This window comes from Macaca mulatta, chromosome 2 (assembly GCF_049350105.2).
Source record: "Macaca mulatta isolate MMU2019108-1 chromosome 2, T2T-MMU8v2.0, whole genome shotgun sequence".
NCBI lineage: Eukaryota > Metazoa > Chordata > Mammalia > Primates > Cercopithecidae > Macaca > Macaca mulatta.
The window spans coordinates 13240211-13267463 of record NC_133407.1 but is presented as its reverse complement, the minus strand read 5'-3'; the positions used below and the strand labels follow the sequence as shown (position 1 = coordinate 13267463).

At 34.5% G+C, this 27253-nt stretch overlaps 1 long non-coding RNA gene across 1 annotated transcript in view; it reads right to left on the bottom strand.

The window, feature by feature from the left end:
* The window catches only part of LOC114676214 (uncharacterized), a 507752-nt gene that overhangs the window by 409478 nt on the left and 71021 nt on the right, over positions 1 to 27253 (bottom strand). The window contains exon 2 of the long non-coding RNA XR_003727062.2: positions 7446 to 7499. This is a non-coding gene — a long non-coding RNA (uncharacterized LOC114676214). The remainder of the gene's footprint in view (positions 1 to 7445; positions 7500 to 27253) is intronic.

The following is a 27253-nucleotide window of genomic DNA, read 5'->3' as shown; positions in this document are numbered from 1 at the left end:
TAAATAGTATTTATTTTCGAAGATCATAGAATGACTCTATTCTTAAAGTCCCATGAACTAATGTTTTTTTCATCCTTATGAAAGGGCTTTCATGAGAAATTCTTTGTGTATTGTCCCCTGGCTGCTTTTAAATCACTTTTTGAAAAAAAAATTATGGAAATATAATACATCTATCATATAATTCATGTATTTAGAGTGTAGAATTAAATGCTTTTTGGCATATTACATCATTAAAATTTTATGTGGTACTAAAATATATGTAACAAAATTTGCCATTCTAACCATTTTTAAGTGTACAATTCAAAGGTATTAATTATATTCACAATGTTGTGCAATCATCACTTTTTTTTTTTTTTGAGACAGAGGCTCACTCTGTGCCCAGTCTGGAGTATAGCGGTACGATCTCAGCTCACTGCAACCTCTGCCTCCCAGGTTCAAGCGATTCTCATGCCTCAGCCTCCCAGTAGTTGAGACTACAGGCACGCACCACTGCACCTGGCTAATTTTTGTATTTTTAGTAGAGATGGGGTTTTGCCATGTTGGTCAGGCTGGTCTCGAACTCCTGATTTCAAGTGATCTGCCCACCTCGGCCTTTCAAAGTGCTGGGATTACAGGTGTGAACCACCACACCTGGTCATTTCTATCTATTTCTAAAACTTTTCATCACATCAAATAGAAACTCTGAAACCATTATGTAAAAATTCTGCATCTCTCTCCCCCCAGGTTACCCTGGTAATCTCTAATCTACTTTCTGTCTGTATCAATTTACCTATTAAACTATTTCATATAAGTGGGATCATATAATGTTTTTCTTTTATGTCTGGCTTATTTTTATGTAGCAGAATGTTTTCAAGGTCCATCCATGTTGCAGCATATATCAGAATTTCTTACCTTTTTAAGGCAGAATCATATTCCATTATGTGTATATTGTACATTTTGTTTATCCATTCATCTGTTAATGGTCATTTGAGTCGTTTCCACCTTTAGCTATTGTAATAATGCTGCAATGAATATTGATGTCTAAACGTCTGTTGAAATCCCTGCTTTCTATTTCTTTCGTTATATACCCAGGAATGGAATTGCTGGTTCATATGGCAATTGCATGTTTAGTTTGTTGAGGAACTGCCAAACTAGCTTCCATGGTGGTTGCATCATTTTACTTTTCCACCAGCAATGTGTGAAGGTTCCAATTTGTCCATATCCTTGCCAACATTTGTTACTATTATTATTTTTTAGATTATCCTGGTAGATGTGAAAAAGTATATCGTGGTTTTGATTTGCATTTCTCTGACAATTGGTAATGCTAAGCATTTTCTTATATGCTTATTGTTCATTTGTATATACTCTTTGGAAAAATGTCTATTTAAGTTATTTCACCATTTTAAAATCAGGCTGTAGATTTGTTGGTGACTTGTAGGAGTTTCTTCTGTGTTTTTTATACTAACCCCTTGTCAGATATATGATTTTCAAATATTTTCTCCCCTTCTGTAGGCTGTCTTTTCACATATTCTTTTTTAAAAATTCTTTCAATAGCTTTTGGGATACAAATGTTTTTTTTCTTACAGGGATGAATTATACAGTAATGCATTCTGAGACTTTAGTGTACTGAGTAGTGTACATTGTATGTAACATGTAGTTTTTTATCCCTAGCTCCCAACCACCCTCCCATTTCTGAGTTTCTAAAGTCCATTATATCACTCTGTATGCCTTTGCTTACTCATAACTTAGCCCTCACTTGTAAGTGAGGACACACAGTTTTTGGTTTTCCACTCCTGTGTTGCTTGGCTTAGAATAATGGCCTTCAGCTCCATCCAAGTTGATGAAAAATACATTATTTTGTTCATTTTAATGGCTGAGTAGTATTCCATGGTGTATATATACCACATTTTCTTTGTCCATTCATTAGTCAATGGGTACTTAGGTTGGTTCCACATCTTTGCAATTGTTAATTGTGCTGCTATAAACTTTATGTGACTTCATACTTTCTTGATAGCGTACTTTGATACACAAAAGTTTTCAATATCTGTGAAGCCCAATTTATATATTTTTCTATTAAATAACTTTCAATGAGCAGAAATTAAGTTAAAAATGGCACTTTTGAGCAATATTATTTCAGGTTACTGTTCCATGTGCTTATCACAAAACTTAAGGCCTGTGTTAAAGTAATCCATGGAAATGTCAGGTGGCTTCCCAACCAAGTAGTCATTCTTACATTTATTTTTTGTTCAACAAATTTAGTTATGTATAACAAGGGCTTAACACTGCATTAGGCAGTGAAGGAAAACAAGAAACTGAGAGAGAAAAAATACATAAAGTTTCAATGTACTTTGAGGGAGCCCACAGAAGAGCGGGAGAAAAATGGGAGTCAGGGGAATGGAGTGTGTTGTGGCCCCAATACTACAGATTTCTAGTGTTGTTACCGACATTATAGTCAATTTTCTTGAGTAATTGTTTCTCTGTTTACTGTGTGCTTCTAGGACAATGTTCAGAAATTTTAAATGATTGTTTTTTATGATTTTCACCAATTAAATCACTGTTACACTGGGGCAAGGGCCTGCTGAGCTCCTCATGCCTCCATTCTAGGAGCCCTACCCCACTGTTGGTTGTTTCTAATATGTAGCCAAGTAAAATTGCCCTGCTTGTCATCGTCTCTTAATTTCACACTCCTGATTTATTTCACCTCTTCTTCCCTTATTGATGCTCATTCCTACAGGCTTCCTGTCTTGGTCATATTGCTCCCAACTTCTCCACTTCTACTTTGCCTACTATTTGGATTTTGTTTTTCGCAGTTCCTCTACATCCTTCTTAAACTTATTTTTGACTCCCTAATTCACCCATAAGAGTAATGTAATGATACCTACTTTCATTATTCACAGCTTAAATATATCATCATGTACTCTGTCAAAGAAGTCCCAAATCAGTTTTCTAAGATGAGCATCTTTCTCTTATCCAGAAGGGTTATAACTAAGGGTTTTAAATCTTTGAGTGAAGAAGAATATCACCCTAACTGCATAACAGTTAACTTGGCCTTCTAGTTGGTAATAATTTATCACCAATCTAAAGGTGTTAAATTTTTTTTGAAAATAGACGTGTTTTTTAGTAATTTTCCTCGTGTAACATTTTATGTCCAGTATCTTTAGAAAATATTGCCAGTTATGTTATGATTTAAAAATTTCTACCAAGTAGAAACATTCTTATGATTTGAATAAACCTAATAATAATGTTCACATAATAATTAACCCTAACAACAGTTCTATAAATCATATATTTTGCGTCTTTTCTGATTAGGAAAATTAGCTCTAGATCACCACCAAATTCTGCATATTTGTGGCAGAAGTCTGTCTGAAGTCTCTCTGTATTCAAAGCCTGTACTCTTAACAATGGTATTCTAAAGTGGTTGTTATGAAAACCCACTTGCCTTCAATATTATTGTTTGAAATATATTGTTTGAAATATATTGAAACATTTACAAAATAGAGAATAAAGCCCGTGTGCAAAGGCACAGAGGGATAGGAAACAATCTGCTTTATAGTAAATTGCTGATAAACCAAAACCAAGCAGACTCCTTTCTAAGACACCTCAGATATTACTGCCAGTCTATGGAAACAAATCATTTTGGAAAACATGTGATCTTATGACCACAATCAAGCAATGAATTAATTAAATAATGTGTACCACAAGGCACCATCTCTACTCTTGCTATTATCCTTGGCCCCGCCCTCTTCACCTGGTAAGATATACTCTCTTCACATCTCACTTAAGACTCCCTCTCCAACAAGTCAGCTGTTCTGCTCCAGGTTTACTTCACCACACTCACCTTTATGGTACTTGTCACACGACACTAGATTAGCTGTTTATTATTTTCATGCCTTGGCTGGACCTTGAGCTCTGCTAGGAAAATCCCTGAAAGTCAGCATGTCACATTATAGGCATTCAATACAGAAAACTTCTTCAATAATCACATAAAGAAAAATATCTCCTCGTGTTATTAACTGTTGAAGACAACTGCTATCTCTCCCTTCATGATGTATAGACACACTCGCAACTTATTCTCCTTTAGCCTTATTTTTCCCATAAGTTTTCTTCTTCCCTTCCCATGATTTTATATCTGAGTGGTGAAATTATTGGGCTTTATTCTGTCAAGTGACCCTTTCTACATATACCTACCAAAGAATGGAAATATTACAGACTTTGATTTGACTCTCTAGCTCAGCAGACTTTATCACCCAAAATATAAACTTAAATTTTTAATGATAAATGCAGACTGTTTCCTCTCTTATACTTACCATATATCCATTTGATTTTTTAAATAATTAGATTTTTAAAACCCTTCTTTTCTCCTTTTATCTTATTAGTAAGTACCCATCATTTTTTTAGTCCAATAAACATTTATAAATGGCAATCACATGAAGAATACTTTGGTTGGTGATGCTGGTGATAAAAAAGATAAATAGTACATACATTTTTTCTCCTGGGTCTTATTATTACAGGGGAACCAGAGAAACATAAATCTCACACACACACACACACACACACACACACACACACACACACACACACAGCAAGTTGATACAAACTTTCTAAAAGATGTTCTTCTGTGAAAGGAGATGTCCTGTACTCTAACATCAATCACGCAGTCTCTGACTCCTGATTCCATGCACAATGCATGTTAGGAAAAATACATGATTCTTAGCTCCAGGCAGATGTGTCCTGAACATATCATGACTCCAATGAAGGGAAGTGAAAGTCATTAGGCATGAAATGTTTACAAAAAAGAAGAGTGACGGAATAGATATTATGTTCTGGAGACTGGAGAAGGTGAGTCACTCTCCTTTTTTGACATAAAATTTCATATACCTTCCCTCATATCGGTAACTGCATTTCCTCGACCAGGTATTATGAGAACATTTAAAAAAGAATAATAATATCTGTATGCTTCTGACAAAATATACATAAATCTATACTTGACTTCCTGCTTTAGACTTATTTATTTCATGTTAAATTTCTTTGTTGTTTCAATTAACCCATGCTTTCATTTGGTTTTCAACCTAAATATTATTTGGACTTGGGTAAATTTACCAATGAAGCCAAGCTTTCATTTAGCTCATTTCCCTAATAATCCACTCCTCCATCTCTTCTGGGATCATACAGCAGAGCACCTGTAAAGACAGGTTTCCCAGCTTTACTTGCAGGATTCAGAGTAAGTCCTTCTGCTTCAAGCTTTGGAAATATTAAAATCAACCTGAGTCATTTCTTAATATACACAGAATATTCAAAAACAGTTCTCAACTGAAATTTCTATTCAATGTAAATTGAGTTTTTCAACACTAAACCAAAACAGAACTAACTGTAAATGTTAAAGGCAGAAACCATCTTTTTACTGTTCTTGGTTTTCTTAGTTATCCGTTTAGTATTTTGAAGTTATACACAGCTTGTTACTCAGAATCAGGGCCTTATAATTTTTTATTTGTTGTTTTTTCCTTCCTAAGGCAGATCTCAAGTTTCATTTTCTTCTTTCTACATTTAAAGTCATAGTCATTTCATTCAGCTTAATTGTCCTGATAGATCCTAAAGGTATTAGGAGAGTTTATTTTCCGTGGCATGGGAATTCTCAATAGATCCGACTTTCTTAAGAATCATTACATCTTTGGTTTTGAGCTTCTTACTTTTCAATTCAGATTCACTCTCATTGGAATAATAACTAAATAATTTGTTTTTTGCCATTGTTAAAAATCCAGAATTGGGCTTCTATGGAAAATCTCAGAATTGAATGTTTTATCAGCAAATATTTAGCTGTATCTTATACCTTCTTGGCTTAGAATGTCCGAAGGTGGTATTTCACTCTAAAACAAAATACTCTTTAATTCATGTGTTGTATTCCAATTTTTTTATTTAATTGGGAATAAGTGGAATCCATCATCCATTTTTTTATGACTTCTATTATAGGTTTTTATTTCAGACATATTTTGATCTATAATATAAATAGAGGAATAATTTTACAGAAGATTTGTAGCTTCCATTGGGTTAAGGAGAATCTAGATCCATCAACGGCATACATAATTAATGGATAAAAAATCTTCCCATGTATATTACAAGAAAACTACTAGAAAAGTAAAATGAATGCTTAAAATTTATCATTATTTCATTTCTTCCCCACTCTGCCTCACGTACAGGTTTCATTGTGTTGCTCATGCTTAACCCAGAAATAGTAAACTTACCAATTTTTGTGCGTTTCCTAAATCTGTGGATTTTGCTAGACTGTCATATTATCATTATAATTAACCTCAGCCCCAGGTGACAAGGAGTCCGTAAAGATAAAGAAAATTCACCCTCACATTCAATGGGTTATCCTTCATCCTTGAATCTTTGGTATTATCTATAGGGAATGCAATTTATACTGTGAATCCTCTGTTCTTCTCTCAAACAATGCATAATAGCAAATAGCTATTTTAAAAAATATATTGCAGACTGGTTATCAACCTTTTAAAGGAATCCTTCGAGCATTTGAGAATGCTGAGTGATTCCCTTTCTTGCTCTGTGAAGCGTGCATAATATACAGAATGCTGACGAGAAACCCTGCCAATCTGGCACCTCCAGATGGTTGGAAGATGGGAATTTATAAATTGGATTGCTACCTTCTCCAAATATATCATACATTTCCTGGTCATTTTTATCCCTATAATATGCCTCATTAAGTGAAAAGTTTTAAAGACAGTTGGATAAATTGTGCATAAACTCATATCCAGGTGTCCTGAGTAACTTGGCTCATCTTCTCTACAATTCTAACTTAAACTTGAGGATTTTCTGAGGCCCTTGGACATTCTAGTTCTCTGAATCTTTGAGGCACTAATTAAACATGTGTGTGCTCTTAATAAAAGTTGAGGAATATTAGATCGACTTGAGAATGTTAAGCTTATCTTCACATGCAATGTCATTGAGTTTAAACCCTTTAATATTTTAATCTATCTTTCACATTGTAGCTATAATAGTAAATTCTGACCAACTTGCTTATTCTTACTTATGGGAATTTTATTTGCAGAAATGCAAAGGTAATCTGTGTTCTCTAAGCCACACATTCTGGTAGCAAATATAGGTTTTTTTTAACAATTGCAAAACAGAATCTCTACAATCTACCTCCCACTCACTGAAATACATATTCTGCAGTATTTTGTTTTTTATTGAATATTGTCCTACTGTATGATTCATGATAACACATCAGGACCAGAACCAGGATCAAGCAAATGAGGTATTTATATCATGAATATAATTTAAGAGAGTAGTAAAATCTTATTAATCAAGCTGATTAATATCTTAACACAATTCCTTACTGCAATATTTTAAATTACCAAAAATAATGCAAAATTCATATTGTACAAAATATCATATTTTAAAATAGATATAGGACCCAATTGTAATCACGCAAAATGCTGCCTCACATTTCTTACCTTAATTCTGGCTCAGTGGCAAAACGTCTGCCCTCTTGTTTTCCTCAAATTGCACTGTAATGGCAAAAAGTTATTTTAAGTATGAAGCAAAAACAACTGTAAAACAGAAAGGAGTGCAATTCAAGTTTTCAAATAGTTAGAAGATAACAGTCGACAAGATCAAATTTAAAGGAAAATCACATTGAATTTCAGTCCAGACATAATATTTATGAGCTGAGTCCACAAATGTTCTGAGCTGAATCAACAAATACAAAGACAAAAATATTCAACAAATGTCAAATGATCAAATGTAAAAAAAAAAAAAAAAAATTGATGTTAACAAATGTAAAGAGTAAGGGAAATCTGACAGAGAAGAGTTCATGCCAAACAATTGGGTACTTTTCCTCAATCATTTTAATCTAATCTAATTTTTATTTCAATATGTCTTAGGAATGGGATATTTTTATAGTTAAAAATTGCAATCATAGAGAAGAACATAAATAAGAGAGAAGGACCAGGATGAATAAACAGAATCATAAATGCTAAATAAAACAATAAAATAATTCAAGGAACAAAATCTTAACTTGAAAGATGCTAGGAGTTATTGCAGACATAAAAAGTAGGAATAGCGAAATGAAAAATAGCAAACAGAAAATTAGGAAAACACTTTTAAAACTAGCATTATAGTTGCCAAAATCATTTAAGATAATTAACACATGAGTTGCATAAATATGTTTTTAGAGTAGACATCTGAATTATTTATCTGGAATATAAATGCAGTCATATTCCCAGAATCCAGATTACCAAGGCAAGAAGTACTTGCTAAGGTAATTTAAACTAGCTGCTATATAAAACCACTTTGCCTAAATTTCATCCCTTGCTAAAAGTCAATGAGCACTTCCGGAAAGCTCTTCTTTAAGCACTGACTCAGAAATCAAATCATTTTTCATCTTTCATTCAACATCTTTTGGCTTCCAAGGTGCATTGGCATCTGTCAGCCTTCAAATATGAAAGGAAAAGATAAATGAGATAGACCACTACCTACTTACACCAACTTGTACTGAAAGGGATACCCATGACCCCAGTTAGCTTACTCTTGGCCAGAACTGGTCATATGGATCCTAATTACATGAAAGGGGTGCTGGGAAATTATGCTTGACTGTATTCCAATGGAAAATAAAATGGTTTTGTAACTATATGGGTTTTATCTGACACTTTCCAACTAGATCACCTGCGATAGAAATTTAGAGGTACGAAGGGAAATATCCAACTAATCCATCATCCATCTAATGGAAATTCTAAATGGAGATGAGCAAAAAAAATGAGGAGAAGAAATAATTAAAAAATAGAAAATAAGTATTTGGAAATGAAGAAACAGTTATTTAATTGAGGTGGCATGTTGAATGGAAAACAGGACTAATGAAGTATTATCCATATGTACATATATTGAATTTCCATTTCCTCAAAGATAAAAAGAAAATTCTAAAATCTTTTAAATAGGAACAGAAAGTTATTTACACAGAAAACATTATAGAAACAGCCATGCACTGTCTTAACAACACTGAATATAGAAAATAATTTTAAAAGTCCTCAATTCTGAGGGGGAAAAAATTCACCTTTAAACCTAGAGTTTCATCCCCAATCATATGTGAGGGCAAAATAAAGATGTTTTATTTATTTATGAAAAAGGTTACAACATTCATTATTCTCTAAGTACATGTGTTTTGTTTTGAGAAGGAGTCTCGCTCTGTTGCCCAGGTTGGAGTGCAGTGGCGGGATCTTGGCTCCCTGCAACCTCCACTTTCTGGGTTCAAGTGATTCTCCTGCCTCAGCCTCCCAGGTAGCTGGGATTACAGACGCATGCCACCATGCCCGGCTAATTTTTGTATTTTTAGTAGAGACGGGTTTTATTGTGTTAGCCAGGATGGTCTCCATCTCCTGACCTCATGATCTGCCTGCCTCGGCCTCCCAAAGTGTTAGGATTATAGGCGTGAGCCACCATTCCTGGCCAAGCACCTTTTAAAAACATATTCAACAGGATGTAATTTCAATGAAATTAAAAGTAATTTAACTCAGGGGTAACATGAGCTAAAATAAACAATAACAATTGAGCATAATGCAGAATGGGAATGCCTGCAAAAAATAAAGTGTAATTCAACACGGTGAAATACACACACAATTCATACAGTCTAACACACGGAAATACAGAAACAATTCAAAAAATAAAGTGTAATTCAACACGGTGAAATACACACACAATTCATACAGTCTAACACACGGAAATACAGAAACAATTCAAAAAATAAAGTGTAATTCAACACGGTGAAATACACACACAATTCATACAGTCTAACACACGGAAATACAGAAACAATTCAAAAAATAAAGTGTAATTCAACACGGTGAAATACACACACAATTCATACAGTCTAACACACGGAAATACAGAAACAATTCAAAAAATAAAGTGTAATTCAACACGGTGAAATACACACACAATTCATACAGTCTAACACACGGAAATACAGAAACAATTCAAAAAATAAAGTGTAATTCAACACGGTGAAATACACACACAATTCATACAGTCTAACACACGGAAATACAGAAACAATTCAAAAAATAAAGTGTAATTCAACACGGTGAAATACACACACAATTCATACAGTCTAACACACGGAAATACAGAAACAATTCAAAAAATAAAGTGTAATTCAACACGGTGAAATACACACACAATTCATACAGTCTAACACACGGAAATACAGAAACAATTCAAAAAATAAAGTGTAATTCAACACGGTGAAATACACACACAATTCATACAGTCTAACACACGGAAATACAGAAACAATTCAAAAAATAAAGTGTAATTCAACACGGTGAAATACACACACAATTCATACAGTCTAACACACGGAAATACAGAAACAATTCAAAAAATAAAGTGTAATTCAACACGGTGAAATACACACACAATTCATACAGTCTAACACACTGAAATACATATACAATTCAAAAAATAAAGTGTAATTCAACACGGTGAAATACACACACAATTCATACAGTCTAACACACGGAAATACAGAAACAATTCAAAAAATAAAGTGTAATTCAACACGGTGAAATACACACACAATTCATACAGTCTAACACACGGAAATACAGAAACAATTCAAAAAATAAAGTGTAATTCAACACGGTGAAATACACACACAATTCATACAGTCTAACACACGGAAATACAGAAACAATTCAAAAAATAAAGTGTAATTCAACACGGTGAAATACACACACAATTCATACAGTCTAACACACGGAAATACAGAAACAATTCAAAATTTTGTAAGACGTGAGACTGCATTTTCTTTTACCTGGTTTCAACTACACAATTTCATTATTGTATGAATGTGATGTACATGTACATAATCATAATATTATGAATACTATTATTGCTTTCTCTTTTGAAAATCAAAATACAGACAAACCACAAATAATTCAATGCTATTTAATGAAATAGGATGTATATTCTGTAAACCTTGTAAATGTAAAATACAATATTTATAGTAATTGGAAGGGGGAAGAGAGATGAAATAAATAAAGTCTTTATTCCATTCTCTTTTATAGCACAAAATTAGTAGGTATTTTCAAAGCTTGATAAATCAAGAAATAAATATTAAATTTAGAATTTAACATTTGAAGTCAGTCTCTGAAAATAATAGTAATACATCCAACAATATTGGGCTTAGAGGGTAGAAGGGAAAAAATGGGAAGGTGGGTAGTAACACATGAATGTTTTCTTTTTTTTTTTTTTTTTTTTGAGACGGAGTCTCGCTCTGTTGCCCAGGCTGGAGTGCAGTGGCTGGATCTCAGCTCACTGCAAGCTCCGCCTCCCGGGTTCACGCCATTCTCCGGCCTCAGCCTCCCGAGTAGCTGGGACTACAGGCGCCCGCCACCTCGCCCGGCTAGTTTTTTGTATTTCTTAGTAGAGACGGGGTTTCACCGTGTTAGCCAGGATGGTCTCGATCTCCTGACCTTGTGATCCGCCCGTCTCGGCCTCCCAAAGTGCTGGGATTACAGGCTTGAGCCACCGCGCCCGGCCCACATGAATGTTTTCTAAAGCAGAGAGATTGTAAAGCTTGTCTAGAACACAATAATCAGGAATGAAGAGATATATATATATATATATATATATATATATATATATATATATATATATATATATAACATAATCTTAAAATGTTAAACAAAGAAAAACTAAAGCCAGAAATATTTTCAATATTTTGTTATCTAATGAATGGGGTTAAAGGAAAGGCGTTAGTAAAATTTTATTTCCCTCTCAATGGTTACTATTTTTAATATGTGAAAACATTAATTGTATACCTGTTAAATAAAAATAAAATACCACACATATTGTCCCAATATAAAGTAGTCCTCAGGAATTATATGCAATTTGCAGATTCTGTCATGTTTCTCAGGAAGACATGTGCTCAATTTGTAAATTTATGTGACCTGGGAATATTTATTAATAATGCCTATTTTTAAACCATATGACACTGTCTAACTATAAGTGCTATGAGGTTAAATGGTACTTATGGAAATTGTGTCTATTATTCTAAACTATACATTTTTTAAGTATGCAGTGAAGAGAAACTCTTAGCTTGGTGCCATAAAAAGTAAAACAGAACTTGAAAAAAAGTGAGGCAAACCACTGTGACATTAAAGCAGAGTGTGAAAAACAGCAGAAAACTAGTGTCCAAAGGGGAGGAATTTGAAAATCAGTGAAACTTGGAGTTTTGAGAAGTGCAGATAAGACTTAGTGAAGCCCTGGAAGGGATACTGGAAGTGCCTTGCCTAAATATCGTTGGTTGCTAAAGTAAGTCTCAGTCTCAGGAACCAAGATCAGCTTTCTTTTCTAGGCTAATACCAAAAACTTGTTTTTAAAAAGTACATACATACATATATGGCAAAAGATTGTAAAATTCACATTTCTGAGAATATACACAGCAAACATGATTATGTCTTTCTGTGGTTTCTGTTTTTATCTTTGTCAGAAGATATACAATTATGAAATTAAATGTTTCAAATGTAAAGCTGTTGAAACTTTAAATTATTCTAGGCCTTGTGAGAAATGTGGCTATGTGGCCTGAGTCACGTGGCATGTAGCTGCAACTTCTGCCTTTTGTTGCTGCAAATAATTAGGAAGACCAGATGGTTCCAGACATGATGCCCCTTCTGATCACTACTCAACTCACAAAGTATAAAGTTATCTTTCTTGGAATGTAGCAACCTGTAACCAATAGAATTGCTGTAACATGCACTGGTCTTGTGTGGGAAATGTAATTCTGCTAAAATGTATCTGTCTCTGCCTATATAATTTGACTGACCCATTTTGAAGTTGGTGCTTCACAGGTGATCACCCTCAAGCTTTGCCCTTCAATAAACTCTAAATTTAATCATATTTTCAGAATCTCATTATTTAAGGTTAATATACTTATTTTTTGTTTTCATTTTTACCTTCACAGATATTTATGGTTTTATAGCTGGTCCTTTTTGGGTTGCCAATTTATTCACTTACTGCATTTCATTAGGCTGGACTACTAAGGTTTGTTTTAAGGCTTTCTATAGGAATAAGTTTGTAAATTCCCTGTGAGTAGCTAAAAGAAAGCTTTCATTAAAGTATAACATTTTCAAATATGTCCACTAATCAACCTTATTAATTATTGTATTCAGACAATCTACATCTTATTTTCACGATACCTATAATATGCTATGGGTGGCTTCCATTGTATTTCTGTCAATTTATCCTTGCAGTATCTGAGATCTCTGAGTTATATATTTAAATCAATATGCACTATAATAACGATAAATGGGTCCAAGCTGTGTATATCACCTTTATCCTTTATCATTTTACATTATCTATTTTTATTTTGTTTCTTCTTTGGTGTGTTTGGTTTTTTTGTTTGTTTGTTTCTTTTTGAGACAGAGTTTCACTCTTGTTGCTCAGGCTGGAGTGCTGTGGTATGATCTCAGCTAACTGCAACCTCCAGCTCCCAGGTTCAAGTAATTCTCCTGCCTCAGCCTCCTGAGCAGCTGGGATTACAGGTGCAGGCCACCATGCCCAGCTAATTTTTGTATTTTTAGTAGAGAAGGGGGTTTCACCATGTTGACCAGGCTGGTCTCCAACTTCTGACCTCAGGTGGTCCACCTGCCTTGGCCTCCCAAAGTGCTTGGAATTATAGGCATGAGTCACTGCACCGGGCCTCGATTTTTATTTTATTTGATATATTATGCCCCAAATAAACTTAATTGACTGTTTATCATATACCAACTATCTTGTTTAATATATCAAGCATGTATTTTTAAAATTAATTTTTCAAAATTAAAATTGTTATTTTAATCTTGAAATTTCTAAGACATATATATTTATTCAATATATGGGGTTAGTTTAAAATTTTGATCTATTAGAATTTTGTTATTTTAGTGAGTACAAATTTTCCATTTATATTAATATAATATTTATATTCTGAATTAATTCTGCCTTTCTTCTTTTAAAATCACTTTTATGCTTACATTGCTCTCTACCATATTACCATCTAATTTTTTTCTCAAGTTGTTTTGTGGTATGCTTAGGTTTGAATAAACATTTTTCCTCCTGCTAATTTGTAACATACAGATTCCTTTTAGAACTTCTAATGGTTGCTATTTTAATGGGAATGTTTTTAACGATCTAGTCTGATTTAGTAGACAGGACACCATAGTCTTCATTAGGAGAGCTGAGAAAATTAGCACAATCACATCAATCTGTCTTCCTTTCCCATTTTTAACTTACTGGTTTTAGGTAGTTATCATATTACTTTTTTTTATTATACTTGTTTGTATACTGGTTTGTATACTGGTTTGTTACATATGTATACATGTGCCATGTTGGTGTGTTGCACCCATTAACTAGTCATTTTCATTAAGTATATCTCCTAATGCTATCCCTCCTACATCTGCCCACCCCACAACAGGCCCCAGTGTGTGATGTTCCCCTTCCTGTGTCCAAGTGTTCTCATTGTTCATTTCCCACCTATGAGTGAGAACATGAAGTATTTCGTTTCCTGTTCTTGCAATAGTTTGCTGGGAATGATGGTTTCCAGCTGCATCCAAGTCCTTACAAAGGACATGAACTCATCCTTTTCTATGGCTGCATAGTATTCCATGGTGTATATGTGCCACATTTTCTTAATCCAGTCTGTCATTGATGGACATTTGGATTGGTTCCAAGTCTTTGCTATTGTGAATAGTGCCACAATAAACATACATATGCATGTGTCCTTATAGCAGCATGATTTATAATCCTTTGGGTATATGCCCAGTAATGGGATGGCTGGATCAAATGGTATTTCTAGTTCTAGATCCTTGAGGAATCGCCACACTGTTTTCCACAATGGTTGAACTAGTTTACAGTCCCACCAACAGTGCAAAAGTGTTCCTGTTTCTCCACATCCTCTCCAGCACCTGTCATTTCCTGACTTTTTAATGATCGCCATTCTAACTGGTGTGAGATGGATCTCATTGTGGTTTTGATTTGCATTTCTCTGATGGTGAGTGATGATGAGCATTTTTTCATGTATTACTTTCAGTTTTTTGTTATTGTTATTACTGTTTTCTGTAGGTTCCTCTTATTCGTTTATACAATATATCTAAACCTCTTTTTTTTTCTTTATTCAGTGTAAATATTATCTATTAACTTTTGGGCAAGGAAGATATGAAAACCAACTCGATTACCTTTTTTTCTCCTTTCTCCTATCCACTTTGAGAATTTTTGTTGTTGCTTCTATATTACTGTTTAAGTTTATATTGTAAAGATAATATAGTAATTTGTGATATATTCAGCAATATATTGCAGAATTGATTTCTTACTAGTTATACATTGTATTGCAGTGATTCTCAGCCATGTTACCAAGTGTTTTTCTCTCAACTCTGGATGGTGGACATCCACGCTAATTTGTGTGTGTGTATGTGTGCATGTGTGCGTGTGTGTGTATCATAACTTACCTTGTTGCTCTGGTTTTGAGCTGTTTTGAGTTGAAGAAAATTACCTGACAATTTTATATGTGAATTACAACTTAACTATGTATAATATGCTTTCGACATGGTTCCCTTGAAACTGTTTCTCAAACTGAGCTACATGTTAGAATCAACCAGAGAGCTTTTAAAAGCCCAGGTTTTACCCCAGAATAATTAAACCAGAATCTGTGGGACTGAGGAACACACACTAATTGATTTTTCTTTGTGTTTGTTTTCTCAATAACTCCTCAGGTGGTTCAATGTTCAACTAGTTATCAAACCAGTGTCTTAGAATATGGTGAGCCTCGCTCGGCTACACCTAACATTGGATTTGAGGCCAGCCCAAATTTGCACAGGCTGCTCCCCCAGTCTCAATCCCACTACAAATTGCATTTGACTTCCTTTTTTCCTAAATAACTTTTCCCATTGTTTTAAAAATTCAATTGTTAAACATTTGTTTATGTATTAATTGTGCACAAATGTTGCTAGAATATGATATGCCTTTTAGATCTTAAAATTGTATTCTTTCTTCAATTCAGGAACATTCTTATTACTTACCTATTGACTTTTTAAATTTAATTTTGTCCTGATCTGAATTTATACTTGTTAAATGATTCAATATTATTTTAAATATGATCAATCTAAGAATCAAACTGTCTTCTAAAAATTCATTAGAGTATATCTTTTTAGTCTATGCTCTGATTCTTCTACTTTTTCTTTTCTTTAGAGCTATTTTCCTATATCTGGCCATATATTTTCACTTTTGTTTGCAACCTATAGAAAGTATTATTTGGCTGTACCCTATTGGAAGTTGCAGTTCTGTTTTGTCCATATTAGACATTGTCTCACATGTTTTTATCTTCATAGTTATATTTTGCATATTAATACATTTAGTGGCTTGTGAGAGGGAGGAATCTATTGCCAAAATAATTTCTTAGGAAACTACTTTATTCCTTGTTCTCACCAAACACCAAAGTGAAGAGCCATGTCTTTCCCCCAACTGGTCAGCCTTTCCTCTCTCTGTAATATCTACGTGAATATTTTTGCTTTATCTAGCGGGCTCCCATGTTAGAGAAGCTGGATGCATTTACTAAAGCTAACAGCTCCTCAGCTATTGGTAGTACAAGTTGGGTTAAAATTTACCCACATCAAGTGGATCTGAACCTGCCCCCTTCTCTGTCCTAACTGTAAGCCACACATTGGCTGTAACTTTCTTGCTGTCTGTACCCCTTTCACTTGCATTCAGTTTTTCTGGCATCAAAGAGTTAGTGATTCTCCCGTGACATCATTAGAAGTTACTTTTGCCGGCCGGGTGTGGTGGTTCATGTTTGTAATCCTAGCACATTGGGATGCCAAGGCGGGTGGATCACGAGGTCAGGAGTTCAAGACTAGCCTGGCCAACATGGTGAAACCCTGTCTCTACTAAAAATACAAAAATTAGCCGGGTGTGGTGGCACGCGCCTGCAGTCCCAGCTACTCAGGAGGCTGAGGCAGGACAATTGCTTGAATCTGGGAGGCAGAGGTTACAGTGAGCCAAGACCACACCATTGCACTCCAGCGTTGGCAACAGAGTGAGACTCTTGTCTCAAGAAAAAAAAAAAAAAAAGAAGAAAAGAAGTTACTTTTGCCTCGGCCATCATCAGGTCAAGAAAGGATTGGTGCATAGCATAGGAAAATCTGATGATATCCTTTGACAGCCCAGATTTGTTCTGTTTCTCTCTTGACTTGAGTTTGCCCAGTTCTGTAGCTCGCTTATCATCTTATCACTGCTTCCCAGATGGGCTTTACTTCTGCAGGTATGAAACTGCTGCTGCTCCAAACTCTTTCCATCCTATCACGACTGCACAATGCCTCCCAGAAATGCTGAAAAGCTTCTTGCTTATTTATTGTCCTCTATTTGTTGGGTCATTTCAGATAGCATTTGGAAGACAAGGAAGTGAAATGTGGGACAAGTCTCCATTTTGCTCTGAAGTGATCCCCTCCCATTATTATAAAATGCTCATAAACTTACACACAGAAGTAGCTGTTTCTTCAAAATCCACTTTTGTGTCATTAATCATCTCAGCCCGGCAAAAATAGAGTTTCAAAGTTACATGCAAATAAAAGGTGATCACAGAGTTAATGACCTCTATTTCAGAGCTGAGGAGATCCTGTGAAATCAAACTTCATATGCTATGACAGAAGTATGGGATTTTAGTCATGTCCTCACTCCACCCACTCAAGACTGGTAGCAATAGTTTTGAGTCATTTGTTACGGACTAGTAGCCTGACCCATTATTTTCATGTTCCTGGAATTTGCGAAACAAACAATGTATAACCAATCCACAGTTTATGTCATTTTAATGGAAAGTTTTGGTAAATAACTTAGGGATTGCCTCTTCTTTTTCTTTAAAAATTCATTTGTAATTGCTACTAAGGAGACTATATATTCAGAGCAACTTGAATGTATGCTCCCAGGTTGCAACACTCATGCTTGGCCCACATGAACTCTCATATACTTTGTTATAATTTTGGCTCAGCTTCTTCCTTTTAGGTTGACAAAGACAAGTTGTACATGATGTATTTGATGAATGATAACTTTCTTTGGGATTGCAGAAATTGCCACACACATACACACACACACACATTTTGTAAATGATTACAAAATGCCATTCTTCAAAAGCTGTCATTCTGAAAGCAGGTCTTTTCAAATGCTTGACATTTTAAAAAGTACAAATTGAATGATGAAACTGTTTTCAACCTAATATCAATATAGGCATTTGCTGAAAAGCAATTTGAGTGGTATGCTTGTAAAAAGTGAAGACGATGCAAATGTTGAAGACTTTTAGGAATCCTCTAGCAGCCCTGGAGCCTATAGGAGGTCTAGCATGGACCATAACTGTGTGAACAGGGAGTGTTATTCAAATCTGGACCAATCAATCCCAATCACTCTAAGACTCCAATCTGTGCTCATGGCCCCAAGAGGGGAAAAAAATCGTTATTCAACTGCCTTGTTATACAAATAACAAAACTGAGGTGAAGAGGTGGTAGATTACAATGCAATTGCTAGTTACATTGTTATCCTAGATAAGAGTAGTTCCTGATTCTTCCCCCAGGATACTTAGTGAGAAAATAGAGGACCTATGTGGACATCTTCCAGACAATCCAATCCAAGTTTTACTATCAAAACATTACAAATCCCATACCAAAAATAGAAGAATTCAAATGATCTTTAAAGTCCGCCACAGCGTGCAGTTCAGAGAATGAGAAACATTACCATGCTAAGGCTTAACATACTGAAAAGGAGATTCTGAGAAGAATGAATTTGTTTTATCCTCACAATAAAGATACAGGAAATTAATTTGTTTTAGAAAGAAATGCTGATAGACCTGAAGTAAACACTGCTATGGAACTGTGTAAAGTCCTGAAATTGATTATTTGCGCCAAGCTGTATGTTAAGAATATAGATTGTACTACTGAATTCATTAGACAATTAATACAAAGATAAGATTATATTATTTTGGACACTATTTGCAGAATTGACATTTATAAGTTTCTGATAACTAAATAAATTTGAGTTAAAAACAAAAGAAATATGATAAAATGCATCTGAGTTAAAAGCAAAATAAATATAATACTATACAGTGAAATATGCTTATATAAATACACACTTGTGACAGATGATATCATACATAGACTAAAATATATTTCAGAATCATCGTTGGGGTTTTGTTTTGTTTTGGTTCAGTTTTTGGTGGGGTAGTGAGATAAAGTCACCAGAAAAAAAAAATGTTAAGGAAATCACAAAGGAAATCCAAAATTAGGTTGCTAAGAAACCAACCGATTAGAGGAACAGGAATTAATCCAATAGTGCAAACCTTACATCTTTCAATCAAAAGTTTCTGTATTATTCTTAGCCTGAATGCCCCAATTAGCTATGCAGTGAAAAATAAACATGACATTTAACAAACAAGGTCACGAGTGAGTGGTAGACTTAGAAACCCAATTTTTAACAACAACAAAGAAACCAAGTTTGCTTAGAAAAAGAAAACTTGAAAAGAGATATACATAAAAATGTGAGGAAAAGTCTTATTTACATTGTTATTGGGGGTAGGAATGAGTTAGGTGCCAGTTAAGATTTTATTTCAAAATACGGACCAGGCCAGGTGTGGTGGCTCATGACTGTAATCCCAGCACTTTGAGATGCCAAGGTGGGCGGATCATGAGGTCAGGAGTTCAAGACCAGCCTGACCAACATGGTGAAACCCTATCTCTACTAAAACAAACAAACAAACAAAAAGTACAAAAAGTAGCTGGCTGTCGTGGCACGCACCTGTAATCTCAGCTACTTGAGAGGCTGAGCCAGGAAAGAGAATCGTTTGAACCCAGGAGGTGGAGGTTGCAGTGAGCCGACATTGCACCACTGCACTCTAGCCTGGGCAACAGAGCAAGACTCCATCTCAAAGATAAATAAATAAATAAATAAATAAATAAATAAATAAATAAATAATAAGGACCTAGAATATGCAGAGCTTCGTAATGTGGATTATTTGAGTTTCTTCTACAAATTGCTAGCAAGATTAACGAAACTCAGCTAATTCAGTCAATTTAAGATACAAAGGATTTAAACAACAGATGGCTAGTTAAACTATATATACGTATAATATCTGTAAGCAGAGATTATACTTTCTTTTCAAGAGACTACCAATTATTCAATTTTAAGATGTCTATTAAGCTATGACACCAATTAAAAGTGTTTTAAAGAGGAAAAAAGCAATTATCTCCATAGATGTAGAAAGTTATTTGATTAAATTTGATATCAATTCTTGATGAAAACTCTTTTTTAAAAAAGTAACAGTTGCTATTTTAACATGGTAAGTATATATGTCAAACCAAGATATATATTCTAAAATAAAAGTTGGCAACATGCTTGTCATTATGTAATGGGAGCATTCCTGTTACATACGGAACATGGTAAGTAAACATTTTATCACCATTAACAGTGAAGAGCTTTGAAGAGCTTCCAGGAGTGTGCTCCAATGCAATTATACAAGAAAAGAAAAAAAAAAAAAAAGCAAGCTCTGCTAGAATTTAAGTTCCTTTAGGGTCATGATTTGTCTCTAATTCAATACATATTTACTGACTTAATTTTCAAAGTAATAAATGAAGACAAAAATGGCAAAATCATCTGTATTTCAAAATTACTATGATCATTTATTTAAATACTCCAGAGATGCAACTAATAAGCAATTAGATCTAAGAGGGGAATTCAATATGTTGACTGGTTACAAAGAGATAAATAATTCACAAAAAAACTTCCAGAATTTATATGAAGATGATTTTAAGACTCTTAAGGCAAGTGAAGAATATTTGAATAGATGGCATAACATTCTTAATTTGAAGCTAGATGGAATTTGTAATTTTAAAGTAGCAATTAAAGCTGTTAATCAATAAATTTGATCTTTAACTATTAAAACTGAATGTATATTAAATATAAAAACTGGAATAAGTGAGAATAACCAGGAGCAAGGATACATCCTGTCAATTATAAAATATTTCAGTTAAAAGAGTTTGTTTGTTAAATTTCAAGAATACATTCAGTAAAACAGAAAGTACAGAAATAGATTCAAATAAATATAAAGATATAGAATAAAATGAGATTTCTACCTCAAATCAATGAAAAAAAATGGATGAGTTAACAAACTGATGCAGAAAAATGGAGAATAATTAAAGTCAATTTACCATACTTCCAAAATAGAATGTTATAAACGATGATATATGAACGGCTGAAAACATAGGGAAATGTGTGAGAACTCAGAGCCATAACAAAATGAGAAAGTGAAGATGACTACATTGGTTTTAAAAGCTAACAAACATAAAGTCAAAAGACCAATGATAAACAGGGAAAATTGTAGTTTTTTGCACACGTAGCTTACACAGGATTAATTCCAGTTTTATATTTATAATCATACATACTCCTTGACATTATAAGAAAAGAAACAAATCCCATTTAGGAAAAAAAGGAGGGAAAGAATTTCAGAAAAATTTTACAGAAAATAAGAAAAATAAATGATATCTTTATAATATATAATAAATATTTAAACATTTTAATGCATTCACAATTTTAAAAATATATATTAAATAACAATGAGACAGCACTTTTAACCAAACAGACTGACAAAATGTTGATTATACAAGTGCTGGTAGACACCTGGAAAAACTTAGTCATCCAATATGGTAAGAGTATAAATTTTGCTTGGAAATTTGGCATTGTCTCTTTCAATTTAAACTACACACTCTCTTTGACTCATATTTTGCTTATAGGAATCTTCCTTGGATCACATGTCCTGTGTCAAAGGCTGAATGTTATTTAAGAGAAAGAACTCTCTTAATTTAAGCCACTCTAATGTCATTATGTATTTTAGTACAATAATATTGAAACACTAGGTCTTGTTCCTTAACCAAGCCAAGGCTCCTATACAAAGGACATATACCTAGGAGAGTGTTGAGCTTAGTCAGACAGAGGAGTGAAGTTGATTTGGCATTTTCTCACCTCCAAAGACTTTAGCAAACTCACTTATAGTGGTAAAAGTCATTCTCTATAAAACAGCTAGGAGGCAGAGATTGTCCTAGACATTACATACACATCCCTTCTAATCGTTCCATCTCTCATCAGGGTAGATAATCTTATCTGCATATTTAAAATAAGGGAATTAGCTTTTCATGAGTGGAAGATAAATGTTAGACCCGGTAGGAGAAGAGAGATGCTAACATAGTAGCACCTTCTGCGTATGAAGGGAGTGGTATTAGCATTCCAACAATAGCTGACCTCTCTTTCTGAGCCTCGAGAAAACTCAGTATCGCCTTATGTTAATCTCTAGGTCAATGCAATTAATTTCACCCTGAGAAAAACTGCTTTCTTTAAATTTATATAACTTAACACCACAAGCTAGAAGTCAGCAGAAGTTAAATTTCGATTTATAAAAGTATTCTTTTAATCATCCTGCAGTATAAAGAAAGAAGCTTAGAGGTTCCTTATACCGAAGCTAGACAGAAGAAACCCTTCCTGAATACAAGATTTGCTCAATGCAGTAGACTATTTATGTGAAGAAGATCGGATAATTCTTATTTATGAAAGTCTGGGTACCACTGAGGATATGTACAGCTGCAAAATCTTTAAACCCTTCAGACACTGGCTTCAGAAACAGGAACTTACAGCCTTATGTAAGAAGAAACAGAGGTGGAGAGTAGGTTCAGGACAAGTTAACAGATTGGTTTGATGATATTAGAGCTTCCAGTCAGCTTCTCTGTGAACTTCCTTCAAGGTTATAAAATGACTGCTAGCTAATAAGCATCATATGCTAAAAAAAAATGGAGCAGGTGGGGGAGATTTTAGATACGTGTTTTTTCTTAAGAATAAAGACAATTTCCCGGACATCTTCATAACACTTCCATTTATTCCCATTGACCAGGGTGGTGTTTCATGCCCATATCAAAATAATCTCTGGAATATCAAAATAATCTCTGGTCAAGATTCTGGAATTCCCACAGGTAGTTCACTTTAATCAATATAATATATGGGATTGAAGAGAAGCCCACAAAACACATATGGCCAAGCCTGAGCAACTAGTATCTGAAAATCTATCATTGCATCACATTTTTTTTTTCAATACAGAATAGCAAATAATGACTCCTCAAGACATTTTTTTAAATGTTTTATTTTTTCTATTTATTTCTCACATAATTTCTTGTGTAAAATTACTAAAATTGATGCATTTTCTTTTTTATTTTAGCACATTAAGTCTTATAAATATATCTTATAAAATTTCATAATTATTAAATTATTTTTCATTCTTATTTTTTTGCCAATAGGACCAAGATTTCTAGCATAATCCCAAAAGTAACTCTAATAGTTGAGACAATATCCTGGTCAGTAAATCTCTTCTTTAAGTAAATAATAAAATATTACTAATTAGCTCTTTTATTCACTCTTTTGCAAATGAAGCTTTTGATTCAGGTGCTTCCACAGTCTCAGTTAATTTCAAAACCTCAGAACTGAAGAAGCCCACTAATTTAGGAAAAAAAAAATCTGTGGATTTATTTTATTTCTACTGATTGAAATATATTGGGTTTTAGAGGAAATGTCTTTTAGTTCCAAATTATGTATATTATGCAGCCTCTGTATGTATTTTCTGAGTGATTTAAATGAATTTGAATCAGCTCATTAGGTTCCAGACTGGCGCTGAACATAATGACTCATTCCTAAATTAATATTGTCTACCCTGAACTACTCCTGTCTAAATCACTTTAATCACTGAAAAGATTCATACTTTTCAAAAGGATGGCCACATTCAAATGAATTCTGCAACAGTTCATTAGGTAATGTCATTTATGTTCCCTGGGTCAGCAAATGTGTTTCTGCTTGACTGTAAAATGGACTGACTATGAGCAGATAAACAGGTACTTTGTATGCATTTGACGTTCATACATGCACAGAAGGGAAGTATTATGTTGGCATGAAGTGTTTCAATTTGGGACATTGCTATGTTTCAGATTCAGATTCAGCTTCCCTCCCCACCGCCCCCCGCCTTTTTTTTTTCTTTCTTAGCTTTGCAGCTGTGTAGTATACATGTTCCTGTCTTTCAGAAGCAGTTGAGGTGTCAAATCCTTTGTCACATCTCACTGACATTAGGCCATTAAAAAGGAGTTTCTTACAGTATTCTAGTAAGGCATAATATAAAGCAAACTCTTAGGAAGAGCATCATGTTTGACACTAAAATTCGATGGCACTCAAATGAAGGCTACTTCAGGAAGACCCTAGAGGCAACAGACATGATCACAGTCTTATGAAATAGTAGGTTAGCAGGTAAATAATCTCAGACTTTCTCCTGTGTCCCTTGAAGTTGTCGGCAATGACAAGAACAAAATGACAAACTGAATGTGCTTAGCATCTTAGCATATTGATGAGTTACCTTTGAAATCAACTCATCCAATAGTTCTGGAACGTGTATCGCAGAATACATGTCCGGCCAGTTCTACATGCATCCCCAGGGAAAGCAGATTCTGCCTTATCCTAGGAGGTTCTCCTTCAAGTGAGAACCAAAAGGACTAGCAACTTAACTCACAGTTCCAGAAGTAAGATAAGAACTTTAACTGTAGCCTCAATAGTGAATTCACTGATTGACTAATCTATTAATTCATTCAAAAGCATTTAGTATGTAGAACATCGATGTGTTATTGAGTGCTCACTGTGAGCTAAATATAAAACAAGTATTTTTTAAATATTCCCTCTCACTTTCTCTTTATAATAATTCTATGAAGTGAGTATTAAGAGCCACTATTTTAAAGATAAAGGAATTTAGAGATGTCATATTGTAATTGTCAAACGGGTTCTTCCTGCCTGCTGCACAAACAAAACCAATTCACTGAGACCATGGTATTGCAGTAAATAAATAATTTAATTAACACAAGGCCAGCCATGCAGGAGAAGGAGTTATCACTGAACTCAATCTCCCCAAAGGCTCAGAGGTTGGGGTTTTTAAAGGATAGTTTGGGGAGCAGGAGACTAGGAAATAGTGGCTGCTGACTGGTTGAGGACGTAATCATAGAGATGTGGAAAACAGTCCTTGTGCACTGAGTCTGCCTCTGGATGGGGGGCCACAGGACTGGTTGGGTGATGAGTCGTAAATCTGGTTAGGGTCAGTCTGAAAAACAATAAAATGCTAATCTCAGGTTCTTAGTGGTGATGAGACCTGTAGGAACAATTGGAGAAGTCACAAATCTTGTGACGTCTGGCCACGTGACTCCTGAGTAGTAAGGGATTGTAAATACTATGCCTACATCTTGGCAGAATTCAGGCCCCTCCTATAATTATAATCTTGTTGTCTTTTATTAGTCATACAAAGACAATTTTACGACAAGGAGAGGATCAGTTTTAGGGAAAGACTATTACCATCCTTGCTTAAAAGTGAAACTAAAATAAATTGCTCCCATGGTTATCTTGGCCTATACCTAGGAATAAGCAAAGACAGCCAGCCTGTGAGGATAGAAGTAAGAAAGAGTCATCCATTCTAGATTTCTCTCACCATCATAATCTTTGCAAAGGCATTTTCAATTCCCTTCTTGGGTTTCAGCACATCTCAATCCTGAGGTGGGAGCTACAGAGATGGGAAAAGGCTGATGGTGCTCTAACTTTTTCTGCTGATGGAGAGTATAGCTGGGGTTGAGACTGGGCCTGGGGTGAAAAGAATGAAATCACTTTGCAGTTATCTGCATGTATTCAGGGTGCCTGGTTGGGGTCCTAAGGTTTATGTGATAAAGGTTAATATTGTTATTCACAGCTTTAGTACAGCACTTAAGTGAACAGTAGACCTCAGATTCCTCTCTTCTTAAGGTCTCAACATAACGTAAGGTTCCTGGGCCTGTCAGAAAGTGACATTTTTTAATTACCACAGATCAGGAACCCTGTACAGGACAAAGTATTAGGCCATAAGACAAATAATGAGCCCCCAAATAAGGAGTGAGATTCTTAGCTTCGGGAGTCCATATGGAATTTACTTGAAGTCTTGAGGCATCCAGGTGAATAGCCTCAAGAACCAGCCAGATATAGAGTCACAAGCAAAGAGTCAAAAACAATGGACAAGGCTGGAATCTAATAACAGGTATAGTTTTAATTTGCATTTCTCTAATGATCAGTGATATTCAGCTTTTTTTCATATGCTTGATGGCCACATACATGTCTTCTTTTCAGAAGTGTTTGTTCATGTCCTTTGCCCACTTTTTAATGGGGTTGTTTTTCTCTTATAAATTTATTTAAGTTTCTTATAGATGCTGGATAATAAACCTTTGTTGGATGCATAGTTTGCAAAACTTTTCCCCCATTCTGTAGGATTTATGTTTACCCTGTTGACAATTTTTTTTTCTGTGCAGAAGCAATTAAGTTTAATTAGATTCCATTTGTCAATTTTTGCTTTTGTTGTGATTGCTTTTGTTGTCTATCATGAAAGTTTTGCCCATTCTGATGTCCAAGATGGTATTGGCTATGTTGTCTTCCAGGGTTATTATAGCGTTGAGTTTTACATTTAAGTCTTTAATTCATCTTGAGTTGATTTTTGTATATGGTGTAAGAAAAAGGGCTAACTTCAATCTTCTGCATATGGCTATCCAGTTATCCCAGCACCATTTATTGAATAGGGAGTCTTTTCCCCATTGCTTGTTTTTGTCATCTTTGTCAAAGATCAGATGGCTGTAGGTAAGAAACCATCTCACACCAGTCAGAATGGCTATTATTAAGAAGTCAAAAAATAACAGATGCTGGTGAGGTTGTAGAGAAAAAGGAATACTTATACATTGTTGGTGGGGGTGTAAATTAGTTCAACTACTATAGAAAGCAGTATGGCAATTCCTCAAAGAGTTAAAAGCAGAGCTACCATTCTCTCCAGCAATCCCATTCTAGGTATATCCCCATATGAATATAAACCATTCCACCATAAAAACACACGCCCATGAATTTTCATTGCAACACTATTCACAATAGCAAATACATGGATTCAACCTAAATGTCTATCAATGACAGATTGAATAAACAAAATGTGGTATGTATACACTATGGAATACTGTGCAGCCATAAAAATGAATAGATCATGTCTTTTGTGAGAACATGGATGGAACCGGATGCTATTATCCTTAGCAAATTAACACAGAAACAGAAAATCAAATATTACATGTTCTCACTTGTAAGTGGGAGCTAAATGATAAGAACTTATGAACACAAAGGAGGAAACAACAGACACTGG